The sequence below is a fragment of the Sinohyriopsis cumingii genome, chromosome 4 (assembly GCF_028554795.1).
Source record: "Sinohyriopsis cumingii isolate HCF-2022 chromosome 4, ASM2855479v2, whole genome shotgun sequence".
NCBI classification, from domain to species: Eukaryota; Metazoa; Mollusca; class Bivalvia; order Unionida; family Unionidae; genus Sinohyriopsis; species Sinohyriopsis cumingii.
The window spans coordinates 26099811-26107153 of record NC_142964.1 but is presented as its reverse complement, the minus strand read 5'-3'; positions in this window follow the sequence as shown (position 1 = coordinate 26107153).

Below are 7343 nucleotides of genomic sequence, written 5' to 3'. Positions count from 1 at the left end.
AGTGGCATATGGAGGAATGGAAATCCTGTCAATAAAACGGTAGTTAAAGAAATCCAGCAGAGCCTAGACAACATAGGGAGATGGGCGGACAAATGGGGTTTCAAAATATCTCATGACAAAACTGTGGCAATCATATTCACCCCCAAACGAAATAACAACCTAGTCTATCCAAACTTCTATATACAAAATCAATTAATCAAATACGTAACAATAGTAAAATTCCTAGGAATGTTCTTTGACAACCACCTCACATGGAAACAGCACACTGAACAACTCACCCAGAATTGTAACAAAGATCTCCGTTTACTCAGGTACATCACAGGGACTGACTGGGGATCCAACCAGGACACCCATCTCACGATATATAAAACCCTAATTAGATCAAAACTAGATTACGGTTGCCAAGCATATAACTCGGCTAAGCAACCTGTACTACAAAAACTTGACACTATCCAGAGAAAAACCTTACTATTATTCACAGGAACACTCCCCTCAACATCATTAGAAGAACTACAAATACTAACAGGAGAAATACCCTTAAAATTATGTAGGCAAGAACTGCTCCTCCGATATTCCATTCGATTAGATACCCACCCAGACAACCATCCCACCAAAATAACTATAAACAAGTGTCAAGTTGTCTTCAAACCCAAAATCATACCCACCACGCCAAGTGGCAAAGTAATTCTTGAACTAAGAGAAACGATACCTCTACTAAAAAAACAGGTAACAAACAATACAGACCAGAACAAATCACCATGTTTAAAAAACCCACCAAGGATTAACACTGAAGCTACCAAATTAGGCAATAAAGGAGGCAAGAAAACTTACTAAAACCTGTACTGGTAAACGAAATCAACCAAAAATACCCGGACTATGTTAAAATATATACCGATGGATCAAAAACAAACAACCCACCAAGAACAGCAGCAGCAATAGTCATCCATGAATTCAATATACAAACGGGATCCAGATTACCTGACAATTGTTCCATTTACACCACTGAATTCTGGGCTATACCTGACTCACTACAATGGATCAAAGACAACCAAATACCTAAAGCAGTCATTATAAGCGATTCCCTAAGCGTTATCAAATCGATCCAAAATCGCAATACGCACTCTAGGGAACAATTCCTCGACAGAGCATGCCAATTAATCGACGATATCCCACAGCACATCAATTAGTCGAGCTCATGTGGATACCATCGCACATTGGAATCTCTGGCAACGAAACAGCAGACGAAGTTGCACAAACCAACTATAGCTCTACCGAAGCACTAAGCTTAGCAGCAGAGGGGGCGAATCGGACATTTTGTCCAATCGTTATTTTGCTTAATTATTACTTTCTGCACTCAACGATCTAGTGTCGTCAGCGCCTGGTAAAAAAAAAACGACGACGTCGTTGGGGGATCGTCCAAACGTCATTTGGTTTAATTAACACCTTCTGCGCGTTGATCCCCAGCGTCGTCAGCGTCCGGTAAGCACATCGACGACCGCGTCGATGTCGTCGCCCCCTCTGCTGCTAAGTGGTTATTTACAATGAAAATTATTTACAACTAACCGAATATTTGGTCAAGTCCGATACGATATCGTGTCCGAGGATCATGTAAATTTATCGTTACGAATCCATGTGGGGTCGACTGAGCATGACTAAAAAAGTTTCGAAAAACATTAAAGTCCATGTCACCGCCGCACCATGTCTGCCAAATATTTCGTAGCGTGTGTGTATCAACGCCGTTGAATACAGCAAGAATGTTACAGTTGTCTCTAATTACTTTTGGAATCTGAGTGTATCGTTGAGTGACATATATCACGTCAGTGTTTTTATGCCTGCCTCTGGAAAATATCCTAGCTGGGTTTTTTTGATTGTCTAACATAACATCATCGTACACGACTAGATTGTTAACGTCGCCATCAATATCATCAATACCCGGTGCATCATTGATATCCGTAATAAACTCAATAACATTTTTTTTAGCGATCGCTGATGCATTCTCGTTGAAATCTTTCAACACCTCGTAGCATCGTTGATCATCTACGCTAGGAGCAACCAAATACAACTTATCCCACTTCATCCATCTCATTATTAAATTGAGTAACAATTGCGTCTTGCCGGATCCAGATGGTCCGATGATAATCATCCGGATCGAGTTTGGTAACGCTGCAACATGCTTAACTGGTTCTCTTGTTTTAGTCGCCGAAAAATCAATTATATTCATATCTCTATACATAAATTATGGATCTATATTGTGTGAAGTGTAGAGTGCGTACTGGCACAAATGATATGACAACCGTTACGACAAGAAATAACAGATCGGCCCTTACTGGCAAGTGTGTACAATGCGGTACAAAGAAATTTAGATTTATTTCTATTAGACCCGGAGATGTTTTAAAAAAAAGCGAGGAGGTGACATCGCAGCCAAATTGGCAAAACTCCCCGGAACACCGTGGGCAAAGTATCCAGGAGAAAAGCACCTCCCAGGATATAGCTACTGTGGCCCCGGAACACGATTAGATATCAGACTCGATGATCAAAATCAGCCCAAACCCGGTGAGTATCCAATAAACGCTATCGATAAAGCGTGTCATGCTCATGATGTTGCTTACAAAAGTAGCGATCTGCAACAGCGTCATATCGCGGATGTAAAATTAATTCACGCATTAAATGCTATTCCTGATAAATCCGTCAAAGAAAAATTGGCCTCATGGTTGGTAAAATCGGCTATGAAAGGTAAATTAATGATTGGAAGCGGAGCTTCTGGTGCTGGTAATTGAAAACGATAGCGTTTATAATAACAACATGGAATCCATCTATTATTCTCCGAGAGGATACTGGAAGGGGAAGGCCGCAATTGGTAAGCTTGCAAGCGCTGCAAAGGTAACAAAGACCACTGCGGCTAATTGGTTATCCAAACAGGCTATATGGCAAATCTATCTACCACCGCCTAAACAAATCAACTTCTCGCGCTTTGATGTCAGCGTACCTAATGAAGTTCATCAGGCTGATATACTATTTTTGCCGCATGACAACGGTTACAAATACGCGCTAACCGTAGTTGATGTTGCGAGTCGATACAAACAAGCGGAGCCGTTAAAAACAAAGTCGGCAACTGAAGTAGCCGCTGCGTTTGAAAGAATTTATCGAAGAGGCCCTCTGCGCTGGCCAAATCTATTACAAGTTGATCCCGGTAGTGAATTTCGCGGCGCTGTTTTATCAACGCTGAAACATCATAGCGTCGCGATACGACGAGGTCATACTGCGCTACATCGTGATCAGGCAATTGTTGAACGATTCAATCGGACTCTTGCTGAACGGTTATTTGGATATCAATACGCGAAGGAATTCATCCAAGAAAAACGATCTCGTGAATGGGTTAAAAGGTTGCCAGGTGTAATTGCAGCGTTAAATAACGAGATTACCCGAGCAATCAACATGAAACCCAGCGACGCGATTAAATACGAGTATATACCCGGAAAATCAAAAATAAATAGCGTTTCCAAGCCGATTCTCGGCGATGTTACCGTGAGATATCTATATGAACCAGGAGAGCTTGAAGGCGGTAAAAAAAGAGCTACTGATCCTATTTGGAGTGTTACCACACATAACATATCAACGATAACACGATCAACTGGTAGACCACCGATCTATAGACTGGATTCAACTGCTCCTCAGCGCGGATTTACACGCGAGCAACTACAAGTGATACCTAACGATACTCAATTACCCCCACGTGGTCTTAACTAGCGCCGTTGCGTCTATTGCACTCAAGACAGGTCAACCTCACATTGTTTTTGACATGACCGAGACTGTTATCGATCCTATCCACGGTAAATTGGCGAGTGTCTTTATCCGAATAACGCCAACTCATTATACAATTGCAACTCGCGCAGTGATTATTCTGTTGTTGTCGTAGCGAGATTATTAATTCGGCATCAATATCAAAACGCCGCTGTTTTTTTTTATCCTGTTGGCGGTAACCCGAGAGTTTTCTATCAATGACGCTTGTATCGATGGTGACTTTGTCGCCGGCTTCGTCAGTGACTCCGTCACCGGCTTCGTCAATAACAATTCTTCGAAGCTGATTTATCCTTCGTACTCTGGACACTGCAAGATAGACTAGATTCGACCATTCGATGCGATTATCAACTATCCAAACAATTGTGTCCGTGATGGTTAGTCCCTGCGAGGAATGTATTGTCGTTGCGTATCCTAGCGTCCACGGGGATTTATCAGCACGTAGCGCGTCCTCGACGACACCGATATCAACGAGCACGATATCATTCAGCACGAGAATTTGTTTTTTTGTCCCTGACGCTGTCGGGCCCGGGATTTCAACTTCAATGTTCTGCCGCCGTGTGTCCGCGGGTCTATAACATAACGGCACTGGACGCGTTGGAAACTTTTCCTTATGCAACGCAAACAACTTCCGCTGAAGTGTGTCTCTGACTATCTTTCTACTCGCTACAATCAAATCGTTTGGTCTCCATGTTTCCCAGAATTCATTCAACGGCGTTTCCGGAATTACCTCGCGGATTATTTCACACTGAACTCTATCCGGCTGTAATCTGATTAGTTTTTTAACCTCGCGCAGTTGTTCATCAAGTGCTCGGTAATCAGTATCGGTTTCTTCATAATAGTCCACGAACCCGCTCAACCAATCATGTGGACCCTCGCCGACAAATGGTGGTGGTTGGCCATGGTCCCCACACATGATTACCGCTGTATTCGCGCGCAGCAACCACTCAAGAAACATTTGTAAAGTATCTAACGAAACAGTACATATCTCATCCCAGATGATAATGTCGGGAATAAATTTTTCACCCATTCGATCAGGAGTCCACTCACCGCCGCTGTATCGAAAAAAGCTGTGATAAGTAACGGCGTCAACATTTCGTTGTTTTATCTCTCGCGCTAGTCTATGGGTCGGTGTAAGCACGATTATACTTGCCCGCGTTCGAAATAATTCAATTGCCCGAGTCGTCTTTCCTGACCCGCCACAGCCGCTTAAATAAACCGTCTTGTGTCTACAAATTGGATCAGAACACGGTGGTGCATTGGACCATTCTGATAAATTATCACCGCGTAAGTAGTTGTTCTCAACGGTGACATCTGCTGACGGGGAATAATCGCGTCGTATTTCATTTTTAATTCTCCATGTACCCCAACTCTCGTCCGGACTAGTAAACCCGGCTACGTTTTCCTTATACGCTACGTCAATATAAAATGAATCAACGGCTACTCTAACCGCGGTGTCAGGAAATCTATTTATCATCGAGAATAAATTAATAGCGGCATAACCCAGCATAGACGCCCTCAAATGCGGGTATGCCGGGCTGTCTCCATCGCTGTAGGTAACAACTGTACCCAACCTTGTTCCATTGGACAAGAAAGCTGTTTTGCAGTTCACGTATCTATTTTTCGCCACTGCGTCCTTGATTACGAAATCATATTCTGCGTCATCTATAATCAGCCGTGAGCAATATCGTTTGTAATCGCAGTTTTTTCCACCTTGTGTAAACTTACCAATTATTCTTCTACCGAGATCTTTTGCCTCGCGGTTTCGTTGGTTGAATATCCTCCTGGACCATTCGATGATATATTCCTCGTCGGCATCAATGTTTTTTCTGGACTCGTCAATTATGCTGTCTAGACGCTCCGGTTCTGGTAACCAGACTTCAGTCTGCGCCCGGTATGATATAATCGCGTCACTGACAATCAACGAAACTAGCATGCTACAATCAATCATATACCGTAGCAGCGCTATTGGCAGCCACTTCTTTTCAGCCATGTGTCTACCGATCCAAATATAGCAACAGCGATGGAGTCCTGCCGCGAATTCAAATGATACTATGCGAGCGAATCCGGTTAAATCAAAATCAGGCAGTGGTCCATTAATAGCAACACGAGTCATTTCATGACTGGGGTGTCCAAATCGTTTGAAATACTCAGCGGCGGATCCATACCCGAGAAAACTCGCTGGATAACAGGCAACCATATCAACCGAGATCATAGCGTCGCGGTTGTATTCAGTGTTCCATAGTCCACCGTGATAATACTCCAAACAACTGGATTGTACATCCGGCAGAAATTCCTTGCGCGTTGGTCTCCACGCATTTTTCCTTGCTGCAACATGAGCCGCAACCGATGGAATCGTAAAACAATTTGTTAGCAGTTGTTCATCATGCTCTTCAAATTCCATGGCGGTTTTTTTCATCCTGTTGTGAAATGCTTCAGTGCGATATAATTCACCGTTTGGTCTTACAAACTGATCAAAGGTATCCGCATCGTTTTCAGCGCTGCGAAGTAACCACACTGATACAGGGTCGTTTTTACACAAGTAGGCAATAGCATCAAATAGTTTCCTCTCCGCGAGAAAACCATCCTTGGAGAATTGTTCTCCCAGGAATTCTTCGGGTATATACTTTACTGTTCTATCCCGTGGAAATATTGTGATCACGGGCGTCCATGCGTGTTCGTTATGATCGATAATTTTGATTGGGGCTCCCTTCGATTTATACTTCGATTCGTATAATACTTCACCGGTTATCGTTGTAACGGTTATTGGAAATCTCAACGACGTTTCTAATCTCGCTATGTCGCTGATGGTTGCTCCACGCTCTTTTACGGTTAGTTCCCACTGGTTGATTTTGCTACGTCGTAAATCAGTCAATTTGTTTCCTCGACATGCATTTGTAAAATGCTCTATTATTCGTTCTGCTACACAATTTATCCCCGTTCACTGTTTCATCGGTTTCAGTTTTCCGATATCAGGTTTCTTATTTAACGGGTATATTCCATAAACAACTGCTGTTTCAGGATACGCTCGTTCATAGTATGGTCTGTCAATTCCGGTTAACAACCCCGGCTTGGAGTCGCGGCTGACAGTGACTGTTTTCTTGTCGCTGAGAACTGGTTCAAATTTATCACGTATGATCCAATCACCTGATTCCACCCGGACAATGAATTTTACTCTGAAGAAATACCTTTTACCGTCAAGTTGTGATATTATCATTGCTGCGCGGTTGTCGTTCATGGTAGCATCAACAACACCATCAATTCGAAATGTTGACCAACTATGAGATGCACCATCACGTTTGAATTCATTGATACAATCGCGTATTTTACTCAACAGGGTTTTATCGTTTATTAACGCTTTTGGTGTGTCCTTGAGGACTCTATCGAGATTGAACTTAATATTTTTCCAGGGCTTAATTGCTGCCAATCTCTCGAACTCATCCATATAATTAAAACAAGTATTTAAATGAAAGAATATAGTATAATGAATCACTGCAAATGGTTGATGATTGGGTCGACAACCCCGTGCAATAAATCATGTAGAG